Here is a 19907-nt window from a genome sequence, read left to right on the forward strand (position 1 = left end):
AATTTCTTGTGATGCCAATTTTTTAAAATAAAATTAGACCTACACTTATCATATGACCCAGCAATTCCATTTGAGGGTATTTGCCCAAAAGAAATAAAATAATGTTTATGCAAAAACTTATTTACCAATATTTACAGAAACCCCAAACTGAAAAAAAACAAGACACGCAAATCCAAATGGTACATTCATGCAATGGAACACTACTCAGCAAGAAAAATGAATGAACTATTGCTATATGGAAAAACTGGGATGAATCTCAAAGGTATTAAACTGAGTGAAAAAAGCTAATCTCAAAATGTTACATACTATATATTTTCAGTTACATGACATTCTCAAAAAGACAGAGAACTGTAGCGACGGAGAACTCATCAGTGATTACCAGGAATTAGGAGTGGGTGGAAATTATGAGAAGCCCTGGTGGTGCAGTGGTTAAGAGCTTGGCCGCTAAACAAAAGGTCAGCAGTTCAAATCCACCAGCAGCTCCTTGGAAATCCTATGGGGCAGTTCTACTTTGTCCTATAGGGTCGCTATGAGTTGGAATCAACTCAGTGACAATGGACTTGGTCTTTTGGTTGGTTGGAAGTTATAGTTACAAAGGCATAAAACGAAAGGATCTTTGGAGGTTATGGAACTGTTCTGTATCCTGACTGTATTGATGGTTACACATAGCTATACGTGTGTTAAAAATTATAGAACTATAAACAAACAGAAAACATTCATACATCAGTAAGAAAAGAGCTTTTTAACCTGAGCTGTAAACTTTCACCTAAAGCGCAATTAAAAAAAGAAAAGAGATTTGTGATAATAGTAAGTGACAAATGTTGCCCAAATATGTGTTCAGTATGCTACAGTTTGTATAACAATTAAAAAATAATTTATACATATATTTTTTCATTTGATCAACTACAAAAATAAGAACTGTAGCAGCTATGGATATTTTCTTCCTTGCTTGTTAAATTTATATATTAACCAATATCTTTTTTTCTCCCTCATCCGTCCAATTTTTATTGCATGCAAGGATTGCTGTTGGTAATTACCTTTACAGTTTGGTCTTTAGATTACCAAATAATCCAATAACTATCACTGAATTAGAGGAATAATTAATATCACTGAGAGATAGATACCATGACAGTTACCCAGAGATGGATACAATGACTTTTTGTCTTCTAATTTTGATGACAGGGAGAGATCATCTTTATTTTTATGAAGTCTAGTTGTATTTTGTCAGGCCAAGTATAAATTTGTAACTGTTGTATGGGAGTTCAAATTATTTGTAGAAGGGTGTGTATTGGTTCTCAGTAGCCAAAGGAATAGATTGTGCTGGTCATTAAGCTATTGTTTCTCATTTTTAAATTCATTTTCCATACTCTGCTTTTTTATGTTTGAACTAAGACTCTGTAAACTACACTTTTTTTCCTTTACCAACTGGACCCCTGTTCAGTGCCACTAATAGAAGGTCCTAAAGGGAGAATGGCCTTGTTACTTCCTCTTTGCTTCATGTGTGCTTCCTGTTCTCGTCAGCTCTGCCTTATCAACGGCACTGCACCCCCGCATATGCATTTGGTTCCAGTTTCTAGCTTCTATAAACATTCCCAGAACTACTCTCACAACCTCCAACCCCAGAGTTCCAGCTGTAAGGTAGTACAGAGGTCTGAATCTGATCTCCACGAGGCCCCAAAGCTAACTGTCTAACTTCTGTTAATATCATCTTTCTTTTGTTCCCCAGCCTTAGAGTTGGTAGTTGCTCCTTGTAGTTATCTCTGTGTTATCTCATGTGGCCGTTTTGTTTTGACAGCCCTCTAACAGCTCTGTATTACCAATCCACTATATTAAATTCCATAAATTAAAAAATGGAATATGAAACAAAAGCAATAAAAATGTGCAAGTAAGTCAATAAAAATTATTCCGATTTCAACAAGTGAATTTTAACCTCCCCCTAAATTTTTTTTTTCCAGAGAATCAGAAGAGGAAGGGATAAAGAAGAGGAAATAGACTATTGGATAATCTAATTAATGAGGGTGAGTGAATCATAAGAGCACACTGGAAAAAATATTTAAATTTCTTTTGATTTCATACAAAATACCAACATTAACACAAATAACACAAAACTGACAATACATCATTATAATGAAAACATTGAAAACAAATCAGGTAATAATTTGATTAATAAGTAATAGGTGTAATTAATTCAGAGTATTTAAGATCAATCACTGCCCTAGAAAACCTGATATGTTCTGAAATCCCCCAGTTCGTATATGAAAGAATGGTAGATATTTTTCCAAAATGACAATTCTAAAAGTTTAAATGACATTGCCACTAACAAGTTGAGACGCTGAAATAACATTTCTAAACAATTAATAATGATCAATAAATGTTGATTAATGGTGCTAGAGTGAATTATTTTTGTATTCTCTCCATAGAATATTTTACAAAAACATTATTCAAAGAGATGAGCAAAGAATATGCATCCATAAATGTAGGAAAATATTATAGAGATGTATCAACTTAATAAAAACATGCTATTCTTATAAGTTTTGTAATATCTGTGGTATTCGTTAGCTTTAACAAATTTGTAACTTGTGATTTTTCTTATTTTAGTAAGTATTACTTTTGGACCAACTTTTGCATTTGTAGTTTTGTTTATTCTTACAGTAGATTCCCCAAATCGTTTAAGCTCCGCATCTCCTCTCCGCACCCATTCCCAGGGTACTGATGCTATTTGGTATTCTTTTAGACCAAGTGCTTCTCTTTGTTTTCTACAATTCTATTGCATTTATATTATTAGAATTGCACAGTTTACCCATTATAACGCTGTTTTTCCGTGTGTTTTTCCTTCTCAAATAGATTACAAATTGCTTGAGAGCAGGGACTTAATTCTACATTTCTGAATCCTCTGCAATGATCTGCCCATACTAGTTGCCTGCTAAGTGCTGTTTGACTGATGACATGGATCTCTACTTTGTTATTTATTTTTAGATTTAGAGTTGGGTCAAGGAAGAATGTTACTAATGTTACAGAAGAAATGCATTTGGTTTCTTTGTATAAATTTGAGAGCCTGAGATTCTTAATTGTGGAATGATTGGGACATGGAAGACACAGCCCTGAGGTTACACAAACATTTTCCTAGCCCTCAATAGAGCATACTCTCAGGGAAAGCTGAAGATTCTATGTCACATACAATTTTGCATCTTACTGGACAATATCTGGTTCCTCTGAAAAAGGTATCTTATTTCTGACCTGCTTCCAATTTGTGGCAGGGTTACTTCTAGAATGGGATGTGATTCCAATTGTAGGCTAGGACATAAGGACAAGAGAGTGAACTTGGGCAAGTCCTGTGACTTTTAAAACTGTAAAGCACTACACAGATATGCTTTAAAACTATTAATGTTGTTAGACTATTTTAAGCCAATTTATTACAAATTTTATACTTTACAAAGACTTTTTTTTTACTCTTTACTCAACAAGTTTCAGTCAATCAACTACTAAAAGTCAGGTGACCTAGAATGCTGCCAGTTTCCACAATTTTGGATGACTTGTTTATTCTAGACCATCATCCAAATTCAGCCTAAGAAATTCATGTCCAGTTTTTGAGACTATTTAAAAGAGTAAACAGGCTTTGAAAAATTGTGAGTGAGCAGTTTTCCTCTGGGATTACTATATTCCCCTTGTCTTTCCCAAGAAGTTATCACTTACCTGTTACATACCAGAGATATCCAGTTATTTCAACACTTTTCTTACTGGTAAAATGTTGGCAATGCATTTTTTTTTAAAATTTGTTTCGAGAAAACTATTCAATTATGTTGATTTTAATTTTAAAGTCTTCCTGTGTCAAAGAACAACAAAAACAAACAAAACCTAGATGTAACTGAAAAGTTTGCTCAAAAACCTGAATAAAAATTGCAATGTAATTCCTGATATTAGAATATTTCTCCTTTAACCTAGATTTTAGAAGCCACTGACTGAAGGCTACATACTAAAGAACTTCAATCAATTGAAGACTATGATTTCAGCAAGAAATATGAGAAAGAACAAGGTAAGGAAATATGTCAATTTCCACTATTCATGTTGCAGCCTTTAGCTCTAAAATAATAGAATGAAATGCTACTTAAATGTGTTCATTCAAAACAATCACTTCCTGTATCTGATTCATTACCGTATAACCATGTTAACTCATGGTAGATTCCTTTATTTGCTTTCTCTGTAAGCATTTTTTCACTTTACTGTTTACTGCTTGTCCAATATTTTGTTTTTTCTACTATTCTTTGTTCAAACTGCAAAAATCTGAAATAAAAATATAATATAGAAGTATAGGCATCAGCTAACATTTTCTATGGCATATGGTACTTCAGATGCCATATGTACCCGTGTTTAGTGATTCTGGCAAAGAGGCATAGAATGGTGAAATCCAACTGCCAGGATTGCTGAAAACAAATATGTAAATGCTCCAGGGCTTTTGTTATTCATAACATACCTCTAACACAGCACATACAATATGCTGTTCATTCTGTAACTAGTATAACTAAAAAACCACATTTTCCTCTCTGATTTTTTAAGCCTTCACCAAGTTTGTTTGGTCTTCTGCCTCTAACCTTGAATCCCTCTGCTGAACTTTGTGTTTCGTGAAGCTCATGTTAATGAAAGAGGCCTAAGAGAATGCATTCATTCTTCTTTGAGGGTGCTTATTTATTTTTCAAATCAAAATCCAAAGTCTTCTGAAAGCTTCTGCTGTGAAACAAAGCAAACACACCAGACAGCACACAGTTATGAGGTGAAAGAAGGTAACACCAGGAAAGGCAAATATGGGCAGAAGAACAGAAAAAGTTTCTCTACTGTGTGACTGTCCGGTGCTCTTCCCAACCGAGAAACTCTACAGTATTTAATGGGAGAGAGTATCTGTGGATATACTTACTTTGAGAAAAGGAAATAATGGTAATCTTAGCAACTTTTAAGCTGTTACAGCCATTTATGCCCATATACAATGATCACAATTTAAATAATAAAAGTTGCTCTTGTTGTTTCCTCTGCTGATTTGGACACAGATGATGGGAAGCACATCTAAGTTCCTTTCTGTTTCACAGGCAAGCAGAACACATATAGTGGTAAGAACAGTGGACTAGCAGTCAGAATACTTAGAGGTCATTATCTTACATTTGTCATTAGACAAGCCGTTTAACCTCTTTGAGCCTGTTTCCATATGTACAATGAGGATAATATCTTGCCTGGAGATATTACTGTGAGGATAATATCATATAATCTTTGTAAAAGTGCACTTATTCAACATTATTATTATTAAAAAGAAAGCATCTGTAGATTTGCTGGTAGTTTAGAGGTCTAAGGAGGCTTATACTACTTACCACTGAGTATTTTTCTGCACACACACAAAAAAAACTAGAAGGGATATTGGAAATGGAAAGTCATGAATGTACCAGTGAGATGGCCAGCAATGAAAGTGACTCCTCTGGCTTTCTTTCTTTTAGGTTGAACCAAATGAAATTGCCATTTTTATAGGTCAAACATGCTATGAGTTGGGAAATCTCATTTGGTTCACCTCAGCTGTTTGATGGATTCCTTATGATAACACACATACGCATACACACACTCTCACATACTTTCCTTTCAAGTTATTACAGTAACTAGTAACTAGAAGAGAAGTCTGATTTCCATTTCTGCTTAATAACTCCTTTCTTTTCCATCACCTCCAACTGGTCACCAAATTCTTTTGATTGTAACTCTGAAATATCTCTCAAATGTGAAGCTTTCATTTTCACTGCCACTGCCTCAGCTCAGGTCTTCATTGTTAAGATTATTGAAATATTATTCTATCTAGTATTCAGCCTGGTAATTTTCAGCGACAGTGGCGATGGTAATTTGGAAGCCTGGAGAAAAGGAGTGGGAATATGGTCTGCAGGGTCAACAAAGTGTCTCCAGCTTTAGTTTGAGATCCAAGAAATAATTAGGAACAGATGTGAAGGACATTAACAGAAGGTTGGGAGGAGAGTCTGAATGCTTAGGAAGGGGGTACTAAAAGCTGTTTTAAAGAGGAAGCCACGGTCAAGAACGAGGGATCTCCAGTCAAAGGCAACAGAACATGCATTAGAGCAGCTATTAGCATTGGCTGCCCTGTAGTCTGCCCACTGTTAGTCATCCAGTTGGGAGATAAGCCTCCTATTACCTGCAGGTGAAAATTATCTGGAAGGATTGATTCTCTGGATCTCTTTAGTGCTTGGACTTTCTAGAGAAAAAGTAGATGAAGCTATGCTATAGGCAGGGCTTCGAACCAGTTCATTCCGATTCAGCCCCTTTGTAGGGATCTTGTTAAAACATAGGTTCTGATTCAGTATATCTGGAGTGGAAATGCAAATTCTCAGCAGGGGATCAAACCAAAATGAAAGTAAAAATCCCCAAATGAGGCCTGAGATCCCTTGAATGCCACTGTCTAACACTTTTTCTTTCTCCTTGGTACAGGTGAGACGGATCAATTTTAATTATTTTTCTTCAGTAAGGTGACTCAAGCTTGCTGAGCTCTTTTCTGAAAAGTTATATCACTGCATTAAAGGAAAAATGAACAAAATCCCTTTTTAAAAACTCCTTTTATTTAGGAATAGCACTTGATCGGTATTTTCAAAAGTATATATCCATACAAAATAAGGAAACGTTGTGTCTGAATTCAAAGCAAGGCAAGAGAAAGTTACAACTGAGTTTCACCACAGAAGTAGATCCAAGTTGCTGCCTGGAAAAAAAAAAATTAATAAGTGTAAGGATACTTTCTATCTTTCTAGGAAAGATAGGTCTGACAAACCTGCAGAGAATCGGTGATAATGAGCAATCCTACTATTAACTGGCCCTAATTGTGAGGAAATAGTGCCAATTATGGAACCCAGGACCATTGACAATTAAAAGTCATCATCTTCAGACAATGACTTCTTGCTTAGAGAGTGAAGCATCCTCAAATTCAGGAGAATCTGCAACAAATTATTATCCTGATTTTGGTACTGACCCAGAACTTATTAGAAATATCTGATCTAGTAGAAAAGTCCTTCAGTCAGAAAAAATATAGTAATAGTGCAGGTGAAAGCTTTCAAAACACCTTGCCTCTGACCACCAGAAGGAACCAATCTAATGCAGACATATTCCAGGAATGGTGTCATCCAACGCTGATAACAATCCTCAAGTGAGACTAAGTTTTTTTTTTTTTTTTCTTTTTTGAGACTAAGTCTTGATGCTTGCATAGATCTTAGGTAAAGAAGACAAACTTCAAAAGAAGTACAAACTAATGCACTTCTAATAAATACATTTTGAAACATTCAGAAAGGAAAGATAAAAGCACTTCAGAATAAAGTAGGGCTCCCAAGAACAGTAAAAAACCCAGGAAAGACACATCAACCAATATAATCGATCAATAAGTTAATCAATTCAATACCACAGAACCATGTTCTATAAGAGATACTGAGTTTATAGTCTAGTAGATGAGGAAGAAGAGAAAGATCAAAATACATGCAAGACTCATTACAGTCATGGTTTGAAGGAGGGAGTGATCAACTCTGCTTGGGTTAGTCAGAGAAGGCTTCACAGGAGAATTATCTGAGGCTGATCTTGAGGGATGGCTAGGAGCCTTCCAGTTTGCAAACTCAGGAAAAACATTTCAGTCAGAGGGAACAGTATTGAGGAGATTTGGAAAACCAGAAAGAGTCACATTCAAAAGAGCAGGACATAAAAGATCGGGACTTATGGAAAAGATGGGTTACAGGGAGATGAATACAAAAATAAATATTTGGGAGCTTTGAAAATGGAGGAACTGGACTGATCACTAATGTGCAGAATAAGAAAGTTGTTGGTGATTAAGTAGAGTTAGTGTGCAAAGTATAAACAGGGTTAAATTGGACACAATCGCAAATGATAACAGGTAGTCATGTATATGTAATTCTGGATTTTCTTCACTTTCTTACTCCTCCCTTCCCTTCCCTTCCTTCCTCAATCCCCTCCCCAGTAAATGTCTCTATGGTAAACTGCATGGCATTGTGGTTATGGTAAAACAGCTGGGAGAGCAGTTCACCTTATCACAGTCCGCCATGCGTGACTCCACGAGTTATATCAGGGGCATAATTATTCCTACCTGATTTTGCCCATTCTTGAAATGGGCAAAGGGAACAAATCTGCTGGTGACTCTGAGGTCAAGAGAAAATCCAAAGAAAAAGGCAATGGCATCATTTCTCTTTGAAAGAGAAAATTAAATTAAGTAGGACTTTTGCTCATCAAGTGGAACAATAGGAGCTTATTAATATTCTTGTATTTTAAAACATTTTCCATTTTTACTAGAATTGCACCGATTTCTATGAATCATCTTTTTCTGAGATATGGAGAGTTGGTGCTGGAAACAGCATTTTAAATAGAGATAAATTTTGAGGTGAGGGGGTAGGATCTCAACATTATTTCATCAATGCAATGTATTTCCTAAGTAACTATTTACTGTTATAATGGCATATACAGAATAACCATTAAAGACAAGAATGTATCTCTATATATCCATCTATATCTATATATTCTATAGAATATTTGTATATATATACATACGTGCACACACATAACATACTTTAAAAAAGAGCCAAAACTCATTATGACAAATTTTCCAAAAGAATAAACAATCTTGACTATAATGCAACGCTTGCCAAGTTCTGTCAGAAAGCTTGTGTGGCTCAACGCAATCCTTTGATGATGAAGAGCCACTGAAATAACCCCTTCACTCAGACTCCTGTGATTCCCTGCAGGGAGCTTTCACAGTAGTTGTCACTGTGCAAAAGCAATGTAATTCAACATATAGACACAGGATGGGAAGGCAAGTATGTGTGCATGTGCACGGGTGTGTATATATTTATACAGAGACAGCTAAAGACTTTGCTCTAATACAATGTATTAATAATTGGCAAAAAGGGTCTGTAAGGATTTCAATTTTTTTTTTTTCACCCAATAGGGTCCACATTTTATTAGAGCTAGTGGGAATTTTCATTCAGGTTATAATCATGCTCCATAAAACAAAACAGTAACATAGAACAGTATTTTCAAATGGTGACCCAGTAGTGGGTTATGAAATTGATTTAGAGGGTTGTGTACAGCATCTTATAAAATAAAATAGAATACAATAGAGTACTCAAGGGAGCATATCATATAGTCAGTGTAAGTATTGTTTTGTAAAAGCTTTGTTTTAGTATGTGTATAGGGGTGTGTGTGTGTGTGTGTGTGTGTGTGTACTGGTTCATGATCTCCACTTTAAAATATGGGTTGTAATAAAAAAAAGTTTGAAGATAACTGACAGAGTTTATATCTTAATTTTGTGTTCCACTTGCAGTATTCTCATGCTGGAGACTGTGAACTCCCTGAGGGTAAGTATTGAGTGTATTTCATCTTTATATCCCCCACAGCCCCAGGACTGCCATGCACTTAGTGGAAGATCACTAGTTACCAACAAATGTTGAGAGCTCCAGAAGCTTGTATTTAAAAAGATAATAAAGATAATAGTTTGCATTGATATAACACTTATTACTTATCAGAGTTCTTTTCCATCAGTGATCTCGTTGGTAATTCAGAACTATTCTGTTGGAATGTTGCATTAATAATTTTAATTATCTCCTAAGTATGCTGCACATTACATTGGCACACAATAGGATATTATTGAAGTAGATTCTGCAGTTTGTGTTTGGGAAGAACCCAGGTTTTGTGGTACTAGAAACTTGTAGGATTTTGAAGACCTTCATTAAAAACAAGAATACAAAGTGATGGATAGAAAATTAGGCACAATATATATATTTTTTATTTATTTACTTTTTTATTGTACTTTAGATGAAGGTAGACAGAACAAACTAGCTTCTCATTAAATAGTTTGTACATATACTGTTTTATGACGTTGGTTAACAACCCCATGACATGTCCGTACTCTCCCTTCTCGACCTTGGGTTCCCTGTTACCAGCTTTCCTGTCCCCTCCTGCCTTGTAGTCCTTGCCCCTGGGCTGGTGTGCCCCTTTAGTCTCGTTTTGTCCTATGGGCCTGTCTAATCTTTGGCTAAAAGGTGAACCTCGGGAGTGACTTCATTACTGAGCTAAAAGGGTGTCCAGGGGCCATACTTGGGTTTCTCCAGTGTCTGTCATGCCAGTAAGCCTGGTCTTTATTTGAGTTAGAATTTTATTCTACATTTTTCTCCATCTCTGTCTGGGACCCTCTACTGTGATCTCCGTCAGAGCAGTCAGTGGTGGTAACTGGGCACCATCTAGTTGTACCGGACTCAGTCTGGTGGAGGCCATGGTAGTTGTGGTCTGTTAGTCCTTTGGACTAATCTTTCCCTTGTGTCTTTAGTTTTCTTCTTTTTCTCTTGCTCCTGAAGGGGTGAGACCAGTGGAATATCTTAGATGGCCACTCACAGGCTTTTAAGACCCCAGACGCTACTCACCAAAGTAGAATGTAGAACATTTTTTCTATAAACTGTGTTATGCCATTTGAGCTAGATGTTCCCTGAGACAATGGTCCCATAGCCCTCAGCCCAGTAATTCCTTCCCTCAGGGATTTTGGATTTGCCCATGGAGCATCTGTGACCTTACTCTGAACAAGCTGTGCTGGCTTCCTCAGTATTGTGTACTGTCTTACCTTCACCAAAGTTACCACTTATCTATTGTTTATTTAGTGTTTTTCCACCCCTATCCCTCCCGTCCCATGTAACCAAAAAAGATTGTTTCTTTTTGTCTGTAAACCTTTTCATGAGTTTTTATAGTAGTGGACAATATTTGTCCTTTTGTGATTGCATTATTTCACTCAGCATAACGCTCTCCAGATTCACCATGTGAGACGCTTCACAGGTTCAACATTGTTCTTTATCATTGTGTAGTATTCCGTTGTGTGTTTGTACCATAGTTTGTTTATCCATTCATCTGTTGATGGGCATCTATGTTGTTTCCATCTTGTTGCTGTTGTGAACAATGATGCCATGAACATGGGTGTGCATAAGTCTATTTATGTGACCGCTCTTATTTCTCTAGGATATATTCTTAGGAGTGGGATTGCTGGATCATATGGTATTTCTATTTCTGACTTTCTAAGGAAGCACAATATCGTTTTCCAAAATGGTCGCACCATTTTGCAATCCCACCAACAGTGCATACGAGTTTCCATCTCCCTGCAGCATCTCCAACATTTGATATTTTCTGTTTTTTTGATTTGTGCCAGTAATGCCAACATGAGGTGGTATCTCATTGTGGTTTTGATTTGCATTTCTCTAATGGCTAGTGATCGTGAGCATTTCCTCATGTGTCTGTTAGCCTCTTGAATGTCTTCTTTGGTGAAGTGTCTGTTCATTTCCTTTGCCCATTTTTTAATTGGATTATTTGTCTTTATGTTGTAAAGGTGCTGGATTTTCTCATAGATTTTAGAGACTAGACCTTTGTCTGATTTGTAATAGCCAAAAATTTTTTCCCAGTCTGTAGGTTCTCTTTTTACTCTTCTGGTGTAGTCTTTTGATAAGCATAAGTGTTTAATTTTTTAGATGATCCCAGTTATCAGGCTTATCTTCTGAAGTTTGTATGTTGTTAGTTATGGTTTGTATACTGTTAATGCTGTATATTGGGGTCTTTAGATCACATTTTTTCTTCTATGATCTTTATAGTTTTTGTTTTATATTTAGGTCTTTGATCTATTTTGAATTAGTTTTTGTGTATGGGTCCAGTTTCATTGTTATGCGGATGGACATCCAGTTTTGGCAACACCATTTGTTAAAAAAACTGTCTTTTCCCCATTTGATAGACTTTGGACCCTTGTTGAAGATCAGGTGACCGTAGGTGGATGGATTTACATCTGGCTTCTCAATTCTGTTCCATTGGTCAATGTAACTGTTGTTGTACCAGTTCCAGGCTGTTTTGACTACCGCAGGTGTATAGTAGTTTCTGAGGTTAGGTAGTGCGAGTCCTCCTACTTTATTCTTCTTCTTCAATAGTGCTTTACTTATCCGGGGCTTCTTTCTTTTCCATATAAAGTTAATGATTTTTTTTCCATCTCTTTAAAGAATGTTGTTGGTATTTGGATTGGGATTGCATTGTATTTGTAAATTGCTTTGAGTAGAATTGTCATTTTCACAATGTTGATGCTACCTATTCATGAGCATGGTATGTTTTTCCATTTGGTAGATCTCTTGGTTTCTTGCAGTAGTGTTCTGTAGTTGTCTTTGTATAGGTCTTTTACATTCCTGGTTAGATGTATTCCTAAGTATTTTATTTTTTTAGGGGCTATTATAAATGGTATTGTTTTCCTGAATTCCTTTTCATCATTCTCTTTATTGGAATAGGAATTGGTGCATAGGAATCCAACTGATTTTTGTATGTTTATCTTGTATCCTGCCACTCTGCTGAATCTTTCTATTAGTTCCAGTAGTTTTCTTGTGGAGTCTTTTGGGTTTTCTATGTATAGTATCATATCATCTGCAGATAGGGAGAGTTTTACTTCTTCATTACCAATCTGGATGCCTTTTATTTCTTTTTTTTTTTGCCTTATTGTTTTAGCTAGGACTTCCAGCACAAGGTTAAATAGGAGTGGTGATAAAGGGCATCCTTATCTTGTTTCTGTTCTCAGGGGGAATGTTTTCAGCCTGTCTCCATTAAGAATGACGTTGGCTGTTGGTTTTGTATAGATGCCCTTTATTATGCTGAGAAATTTCCCTTCTACACCTATTTTATTGAGAGTTTTTAATCAGTTTTTTTATCATGGGTGTTGGACTTTGTTGAATGCCTTTTCCGCCTCAATTGAGATGATCACGTGATTCTTTTCCTTTATTTATGTGGTGGATTATGTTGATTGATTTTCTGATGTTGAACCATCCTTGCATACCTGGTATGAATCCTACTTGGTCATGGTATATTATTTTTTTTTATATGCCACCGAATTCTATTGGCTAGAATTTTGTTGAGAATTTTTGCACCTATATTCATGAGAGATACTGGTAGGCAATTTTCTTTTTTTGTAGTTCCTTTGCCTGGTTTTGGCATCAGGGTTACGCTGGCTTCATAGAATGAATTTGGAAGTATCCCTTCCTTTTCTATGTTCTAAAATAGTTTGAGAAGTACTGGTGTAAGCTCTTCTCTTAATGTTTGGTAGAATTCTCCAGTGAAGCCATCTGGGCCAGGGTTTTTTTTTTTGTTGGGGGTTTTTCTTAAACTGCCTTTTCAGTCTCTTCTCTTGTTATGGGTCTGTTCAGATTTTCAACATCAGTTTGTGACAGTTTGGGTAGGTTGTGTGTTTCTAGAAATTTATCCATTTCTTCTAGATTCTGAAATTTGTTAGAATAGAATTTGTTATCCTTTTTATTTCAGTTGGGTCTGTTGTAGTGTTCCCCATTTAATTTCTTATTTGGGTTCTTTGCATCCTATCCTGTTTTTCTTTTGTCAGTCTGGCTAGTGGTTTGTTGATTTTGCTGATCCTTTCAAAGAACCAAAGTTTGGTTTTGTTGACTCTATTGTTTTTCTATTCTATATTTCATTTATTTCTGCTCTGATCTTTATTATTTCCTTTCTTCTGGTGGCTGTAGGCGTCTTTTGCTGTTCTGTTTCTGTTTGTTTGAGTTGTGTAGCTAATGTTTTGGTTTTATTCCTTTCTTCTTTTTGATGTGTGTATCTATTGCTATAAATTGACCTCTGAGCACTGCCTTTGCTATGTCCCAAAGATTTTGGTATAATGTGTTTTAATTCTCATTTGAGTCTAGGAATTTTTTTATTCCATCTTTGATTTCCTCTATTACCATTAGTTTTTAAGCAGGGTGTTATTTAGTTTCCATGTAATTGATTTTTTCCCTTTTTCTTTCTGTTGTAAATTTCTACTTCGATGGCATTGTAATCAGAGAAGATACTTTGTATCATCTTAATGTTTTGGATTTTGTTGAAGGTTGCTTTGTGGTCTAAGATGTGGTCTATTCTGGAGAACATTCCATGTGCATTGGAAAAGAATGTGTACTTTACAGCTGTTGTGTGGAGTGTTCTATATATGTCTATGAGTTCAAGTTGGCTGATTGTGGGCTTTAGATCTTCTGTAACTTTGTTGAGTTTCTTTCTAGATATTCTGTCCTTTACTGAGAGTGGTGTGTTGAAGTCTCCTAGTATTATAGTTGAACTGTCAATTTCTCTTTTTAGCCCTGTTAAAGTTTTTTTTTTAAATTTATTTTGAAGCCCTGTCATTGGTTCTGTAGATATTTATTACTGTTAGGTCTTCATGATGTATCTTCCTTTTAATAGTGATATAGTGCCCTTCTTTGTCTTTTATGGTGGATTTTGTTTTAAAATGTATTATATCTGAGATTAGTATTGCCACTCCTGCTCTTTTTTGGTGGCTATTTGCTTGATATATTTTTTTCCATTCTTTGATTTTTAATAAATTTACATCTTTGTTTTTAAGCTGTGTCTCTTGTAGACAGCATATTCATGGTTCCTGTTTTTATTTATTTATTTTATCCATTCTATCACTCTCTGTCTCTTTACGCATGCATTTAAGCCATTTTCTTTCATTGTAATTTTTGATAGGTGTGAGTTTATTGGTGTCATTTTGCAGTGCTTTTTTTGTGGTGTGTACAATGTCTTTGTTCCTCTTACTCCCCTGTGTTGAATTCCTTTTGTTTGTGTTTTTTTTTTCATTTCTTTTGTTTTTGTAGATTTTGTTTTTACTGAGACTTTATGTTTTTTTTCTTTATTTTAATGAGTAGGTTTGTTAACTGTCTTTGTAGTTACCTTGAAATTTACCCTTATCTTTCTAGCTTTGTACCAGTCTATTATTACTTGGTATCACCTTGTCTTCCTCTCCATTAGAAAGTTATACACCTACACCATTTATTCCCTCTTTTATTCCCTTGTTCTGAAGTTGTTATCATTTCATTTTAACCTCTCTGGTTCCCTGTTGTAAATCTTTAGGTTTTGAATAGTTCTTGAGAGTTCATTTCCTAGGTTGGTATCTCACTGGTACAATCTTGGGTCCTAGATTCAGTCTGTCATCTTATGTTTGTTCTCAAACTGAAGGACTCCCTTTAATAATTCTTGTAAGTTTGGTTTAGTTTTTACATATTCCTTTGATTTCTTTTTATCTGGAAATGTCCTAATTTCACTGTCATATTTGAACGAGAGTTTCGCGGGATACATTATTTTTGTTTGGCATTTTTTTTCTTTCAAGGTTTTATGTATGTAATCCCTTTGTCTTCTTGCCTGCATGGTTTCTGCTGAGTAATCAGAGCTTAGTCTTATTGTTTCATCTCTGTATGTGACTTTCTGTTTTTCTCAAGTTGCTCTTAGGATTCTTTGTCTTTGGTTTTAGTGAGTGTGGTTATGATATGTCTTGGTGATTTTCTTTTGGAGTCTATCCTATATGAGGTTCGTTGAGCTTCTTGGATGGTCAACTTTTCATCTTTCATGATATTAGGGAAGTTTTCTGTCAGCAATTCTTCAAGGATCCTCTCTGTGTTTTCCATTTTCTCCCTCTGTTTTGGAACTCTGATCACTAGCAAATTTTTGCTTTTGATTGTATCCCACATCATTCTCAGGGTTTCTCCATTTTTCCTTTTTTTTCCCTGAGTTTTCCTCATACAAAGTTGTATCCAAGGTTTTGTCTTCAAATTCACTGATCTTTTCTTCCATTGTTTCAAACCTACTCCTCAATCCTTCTATGACACTGTCCATTTCTGAAATCTTATTATCTTTTGGATTTCTAATTGTTGTTTTTGTATAATTTCTAGTTGTGAATTTATTTTGGTATTTTGTTCCTGCATTATTTTCCTGAATTCTTCCATTTTTTGTCTGTATTTTCCATGAATTTGTCTATTTTTTCCTCATTTTTGTCTGCTTTTTGCTTCAACTCTCGTATAGCTCTGATTATTAGAGATTTGAATTCCCTATCAGGTAGTTCTAGTGCCTTTTCTGCTACTGGAAAGTTATCTGGTGTTTTATTTTTGACGCCTACTGGAACCATTCTGTCCTGTTTTATTTAAATGTTTTGATATTGTCTGTCATCTTCAGGACATTCAGTAGTTATTTTCTTTGTTTATAGACCGTAGATTTGTTTGTTTCATCCTTTTTTGTTTTATCTGGTTATATCTCAGGAGGCCAGCTATGCATTCTTTGTTGTTTGTTTGTCTGTGGGGGCGATACTTTTTACCTCCTTGTTCAGTGTGCAGGGCCAGTTGCTGAGCTATGGTGCAGCAGGGCAGGTCCAGCTGAAGGGGAGAGGTTGGAATGGGTTGTTTGTGGCATGTACTGGAGCTGACAAGGTGATCCGATGGTCAGTGTAGGACAGGTTCCAGTACGTTGTGCCTGTGCTGCTCGGGAATGCAATGTTTAGCACATGGTGCAGATAGGCAGGAGGCAGGGGGAGGGGGAGGTTGTGATGTGTGGAGCTAGGTTGAGTATGGAAAAGAAGAGAGAGAGGATAGATAAACAGGAGCAAAAAAAAAGTTCTGAGGGAGCTTGCCATTGGAGTGGAGAGACAAGAGACTGAGAAATGACGAAAAATAAAAAGCAAAAAATAAAAAAATAAAAAAAAGTAAATAAATAAAAATTTTTTAAAAATGCCCCAGGGATCCCACCTGCGCAGCTGCGCAGATCAGGGAAGAAGCTCCCAAGCTGCGCAATACAGCCTGGCTAGAAGGGGTGGAAAAGATACACAGCGCCAGGTATTCAGGAGACAGGAAAAGAAGGTAAACAGAAAGAGATGAGAAACTGAGAAATGAAGCAAAATAAAAAGGAAAAAAGAAAGAGAAAACAAACAAAAAAAGAAAAAAAGGAAAAGGAAAAAAGAAAACAAAAGCCTCCAGGGATCCCACCAGTGTGCAGTTCCCCAGCTGAGTGGCATTTCACAGCCTGTTAAGAAGAAGCAAAGATGGCACACAGAGTCAGGTGTTCAAGAAAAAGGAGGGGGAGGAGTTGAGAGGCAGGGATGAAACCACAGAGGCCAAAAAAAAGCAACATCAACAACAAAGAAATGGCAGTGAAGAAGCTGGCCAGTGTGGTTGGGCGAATCCTCCTGGCCTGGAACCAGTGCCTCCCATGCAGTGGTCGTGGCCTGCTGGGAATCGACAAATCGGAAGCCAGGAAGCAGCGAATCGGCCCTCCAGAAGCCAGGAATCGGTCTCCTGGGAAGCTGCAGATTGGCCAGCTGGGAAGCAGCGAAGATGGGGAAGGAGGAGGCAGGGAAGGGTGTGGGAAAGTATATTTTGCTGGTTACCAGGTGCTCTGTCTCCTACTGGGAGCTCTGTGAATCTGCTTTCCCATACTCCCTGTCCACCAATCTCTGGCCGGAGTCCAAGATAGTGGATCCGTGCTGCATTAGCTGATAGGGGACCTCCGCTGGTAACTCTGCTTGCTCTCTGTTCTCTGTCAGTTTCTTATTCCATTCAGCATTTGGTTGAGTTCTTTATCTTTTCATTTGAGGCTTAAGGTTCCAGGATTAATGTTTGTCTCTGTTTTACTTAGTTTTTTAGGTCTTTGCTGTGGAGAGACAGCATGGTGCTTCTGTCTATAGCACCATGTTGGCTCCACCTTCGTGCACAAGATTTTTTTAAAGTTTTTAAAATTAGGCACAATATTTATTTAGAATGAGATAAAAAATTGCAAAAATTAAAAAATTTAAAAAGCTTATAAATACCACAAACATCACAGGATCCAGAAAAATATAAATGGCATAGTTTAATTAATGACACATCTCTGTAATAATTTTCCCTACGTATTTTTGTTGTATACACTTTGATTGCCACTTTTACAAAGATTTTATAATATCGTTTTCAATAAATAGAATAGAATGTTTTTCGAGCATAGCTAATGGAAATTTGTAATTTATTATTGGTAAGTTAGATGCACAGAACATTTGATTTCACACACAGTCATGGTTGCTATTTGTATTTCTGCTACACTTTTGTGCCCTCCAAACATGTAGATTCTTATTCAGCCTATGAAGTAAAATTCCATTAAAAAAGGCGGAAAAAAGGTATGGTAGGCTTATCATTATACAAACTGTTTTATTGAGTATATTTCTGAATGGAGATAACTTTCATTTTTATTTAGTATTTATGAGAACTGAATCCTCAGCTTACAATTTTACATATCTGATGATTAGTAGAATTTTCCACAGACTAGCTTCTTGATTCATATGTTTACAGCTTTATTTCTCTTCCACTATCCTCGTACTCATCATGTCAAATACCACAGCTAGTAAAACCAGTTACCGTTGAGTCCATTCCCACTCATGGAGACTCCATGTGCTGCAAATAGAACTGTGTTTCATAGGGTTTTCAAGGCTGTGACATTTTGGAAGTAGATCACCAGGCCTTTCTCCTGAGACACCTCTGAGTGGGTTCAAACTGTCCATCTTTTGATTAGTAGTTGTCTTAGTTTTCCAGTGCTGCTGTAACAGAAATACCATAAGTGGATGGCTTTAACAAAGAGAAATTTATTCTCTCACAGTCTATGAGGCTACAAGTCCGAATTCAGGTGCCAGCTCCAGGGGAAGGCTTTCTCTCTCTTTCAGCTCTGGGGGAACGTCCTTGTAAAAATCAATCTTTCTCTGGTCCAGGAGCTTCTCAGCACAGGGATCCCAGGCCCAAAGGACACTCTCCCCTACTGATTCTTCATTCTTGGTGGTAGGAGTTTGCCCTGCCTCTCTGCTTGCTTCTCTCCATTATATCTCAAAAGAGATTGACTCAAGATACAACCTAATCCTGTAGATTGATTCCTGCCTCATTAACATAATTGCTTCTAATCTTTCCTCATTTACATCATAGAGGTTAGGATTTACGACAATAGGATAATCACATCAGATCACAAAATGGTGGACAACCACACAGTACTGGGAATCATGGCCTAGCCAAGTTGACACACATTTTTAGGGACACAATTCAATCAGTGGTTGAGTACTTAACCACTCCTGTCAATTCATGCTACAGACTGGCCCTGCATTTTGATGTCACAACCCTAGGTAATTTAGTACATTGAGTGGTGGTATTATGGTAAGAAATTTCTACAATTGAATGGCTAGTAATAAACTAAACATTGAAGTGACTGTGAACATAAATAGATTTCTGGGAAACCAAACTAAATGCATCCTTACTAACTTTCTGTTAGCAGATCTCAAAAATGTGTGTGGACAATATCAACCAGGGAAGTGTACCTAACAGCAGCCTTAATTGCAGTTAAAATGTCTTTCTTTTGCAAATTTTACAAAAATATATCATCATGAGTTTTGTTTTTCTGACTTAGCCTTGACCAATACACTTTCCATTGTGTAGGGTTGTCCTTCTGGAGAATATCATTTCCCAGATCTTTTTTTTAATTGAAGTAGGCGCAAGTTACTGAATTTTGCCTAATGGAAAATGCATAGAATTGATATACCTTATTTCTAGTTTGGGACCATAAAATCCTCCCATGTTATGCTCCATTCTTTTTCTTCATTGGTCTGCTGGTTTAGTGTCATGGCCCAGGAAGATCTTGAAACTCATGTGTGGAATATGGTAGAACTTTTGTTAGCCTGAATCCATGAACGACTGCAAATTACAAGTCCTGCCGACCCTGATTAGACTTTATGTGACTGGAAAATAAATTTAATTGTGCTAAGCCATTGAGATTTTTGCATTATCAGTTATAGCAGCTACCGTTACCTTAACTAGTATAAAGAGATAGACACTATTTTTGAGATGTGTTCTTAAATAGCATACCCTCTGATCAAGCTTTTCAGATCAATAAAATATTTTGATGAAATCTCGTGGCTGACAGTACATATATCTTGATCAGTCTCAGTCTCTGAATTTAAAAAAGAAAGTAAACTTTGAGAAAATTAGTTTTTTGGTTAAAAGTCTTTATAGGCCCACACCAAATTTTTGAATTTTGATTTTTAGAAGCAAATGGAGTACAGGTTA

At 36.3% G+C, this 19907-nt stretch overlaps 1 long non-coding RNA gene across 1 annotated transcript in view; it reads left to right on the plus strand.

Annotated features, from left to right (window-relative positions):
- The first annotated feature begins 1407 nt into the window (after nt 1-1407).
- LOC111821783 (uncharacterized) overlaps nt 1408-19907 on the plus strand; it is a 46946-nt gene continuing 28446 nt past the window's right edge. Inside the window, exons 1-4 of the long non-coding RNA XR_002825115.1 lie at nt 1408-1638; nt 1956-2018; nt 3943-4033; nt 9344-9377. This is a non-coding gene — a long non-coding RNA (uncharacterized LOC111821783). The remainder of the gene's footprint in view (nt 1639-1955; nt 2019-3942; nt 4034-9343; nt 9378-19907) is intronic.

This window comes from Trichechus manatus, unplaced genomic scaffold, assembly GCF_000243295.1.
Source record: "Trichechus manatus latirostris isolate Lorelei unplaced genomic scaffold, TriManLat1.0 scaffold00105, whole genome shotgun sequence".
In the NCBI taxonomy this organism is placed as follows: Eukaryota; Metazoa; Chordata; class Mammalia; order Sirenia; family Trichechidae; genus Trichechus; species Trichechus manatus.